Raw genomic sequence first — 2699 nt, forward strand, 5'->3', positions numbered from 1 at the left:
ATATATATATATATAATTTGAATTTGTATATGTACTTCCTGTGAGCCAAAAGCCCGGGCTTCAGACAGTTCAAATCAGAAAGTCTTTTCCTCCTCTTCACTCTGTTTAATCAGTAAATTTCTAATATGGTTATCTCAGATAGAGCTCTGGCTGTGAGAACACAAGTCCTACACACCTGCTGTTCAAACCTTTGTTGATGAGGGTCAGCCAATCAAAAGACTAAGGATTAACTGAGCGGCTGCACTGAGGCCCAATATAAGATGAATAAAGATTGCTCTGATTTCCCTTTGCTGGGAGAAGGCACAACTGAACCATTTTGACATCTTTCGCACTTTCTGTTTTTAGACCTCATGCAAGCTCTTTCGATATCCTGGTGATATTGTTGTGTAGGGAAACCCCCTCGATTCATGTCATTTGAGCTTATCGTACCGATACCATAAAGTAATGTATCACTAACCTCTGAAAACCTCAGTCTATGTTACAATATTATCCCCAATGGACTTATGACTGTGACTTAGCTTAGGACTATTTTAAGTTGGTTTTTATTGTTTGACAACTTGTCTTGCATGTCCAGCACGGCACCCTAGTGTCAACCACCAGTGTTGATACTGAAAAAGCCACCTTGGACTGTAGAAAGCTGTTTGTTGGTGAATAAATTGACAGAAAGTTTCTATGAATTGTTTTTATCCCCTCTACTTTTGTTTGGAAATATGGATTATCCGTTAATTAAAATAAAATTGTTTTGTTCACACTAACTTTTCTAATGTCTTTTACTATCATCTTAAAGTAAATGCATAAGAAAAAATGCAAGCCATTCTGCATTAAGCTTTTTTTTGTCCCCTGAGCTCTTTAAGTTTGAGGAACACTAGCTCCTAATAATGCAATTTAACAGAAAATCTTACAAAGAAGTAAATATTAAAATTTTTTAAACATTTTTTTAATTCCTTTGGGTCCTTTGGTGACCCTTCAGTTATCATTTCTATGCAAAAAATGGACTCAGAGGCACAGATTTAATCTGTCATAATTCAGAACATTTTGTTTGTTTGTAATTTTCTAGTTGTCAAGTGAAAAGAAATCTTAATGTGAGTAGACAAAAGCTTTAGAATATATCATAATTATCTTGGCACTGTGGCTCTTAGGTAGAGACCTGCAGAAAATAAATCTTAGCTTATTAGTGATTGGATATTTCTTGCCTAAACCTTACATCTTCATTGTTTCAGGGTAAAATAAGTCACTTGGTTGAGCAGATGACCCATGAGCTGTAAAGCTGCAGGTCATTCTGCCTTGTGCATCCATCTCTGCTCTCCAATGCCCCTGCCAAATAGAGGCTGAAAATAGCTTTTATCTATCCATATCTCATCAAAGCAGCAGGACATTACCACTCCTATGAAAAAAAACAAAGAATTAATTGTTCACATTGTCTATGCATAGACAATGCAACATGGGAAAGCCTTTTATTTGCATGTAATCAACTAGGTTTCACCTGTTTTACAAAGCTGTATGACCATCATATATCTGCCTCATATAACTGAGCTGACAGAGACTGTCTTAAAGATGGGAAATTGTCAGTTTTATGCATCTGATGTATCTAAACTGACCATTTTAATGTTTGATCTTACTTAACTGATTTTTTGGCGCTAAAAGCAACAAGAAGATGAATACCAAATAATCAATTATGCTAGTAAGCCTGACATAATTACCTGCTAATTAGTGCTAAGAACAAAATAATAAAATCCTAGAATTTCACCAAAGCAGAAGAGCGAGGTTATTAGATGGGTTGCTGTACAGGTAAGTGTGCAGCGAGTCATTATTTGTTAAAAACTCAGCTAAGAAGTCCAGGATCAATTAGCACAGGTAAAGCCATCAGAGAGCTACCAGCTTCAATCACCTGTCAGTCAAATCAGTCAAACCTTTGGTAAAGCAACTTTTATAAAACATAAAATATTTTAAGCACACAAAGATTTAATTCACCAGTTGTTATGAAATGTACACTAGAAAGAAAATTTATTTCTGATGTAACAGAATGAGCATTTCAACATGGGAGTCCATGAAAAGAACCTCTTTTTAAGCCATCTGCTAGCAGACATTTGAGTCAACTTCAGGTTTTGGAATTTCCAGGTGGTTTCATTTTTTTCATAAACAGATGAACTGATGCTTTAAAAGCTTGAGGTCTGTTCTTTATTTTATTTATAATGCTTGGCCCATGTCTTGTACAATCCAGACACAAATGGTAATCTTTTGATTCTAATACATCCATATGCTGACTTTGCATTATATCCTACCATAGCAAAAGATCAGATGTTTAAGTTTTGACAACACACACAAATAAAACATTATCTGTCACCTCAAAGAATTTAGGGTAAATCCATTGACTGGTCAATTATACATAAAATACTTTGATTCAAGGAGGGAAAGAGACACCAATCAATACTGTGGATCAATCAGTGATTTTAAAATAAATAGGGGATTTTGTGTGCTCGTGTTAGGAAGCAGCTCAAATGTTGATAGAGGCCTGGTTGATGCATGACAGAAAGTAAACAAAAACTGTGACCCAGAGCACACATGGTCTTTGACCTTTGGGTTCAAGGTGTGTCACCAGGTGTATGCACGTGTGTGGCTGCACATGTGCTCAGGTTTGAGCACATATAGCTGCTGGTCAGCTCTCAGTGTTCACATCAGACAAAGAGGAGAGAAAAGAA

Source organism: Pundamilia nyererei, unplaced genomic scaffold (assembly GCF_000239375.1).
Source record: "Pundamilia nyererei isolate P.nyererei 1_Seehausen unplaced genomic scaffold, PunNye1.0 scaffold00138, whole genome shotgun sequence".
NCBI classification, from domain to species: Eukaryota; Metazoa; Chordata; class Actinopteri; order Cichliformes; family Cichlidae; genus Pundamilia; species Pundamilia nyererei.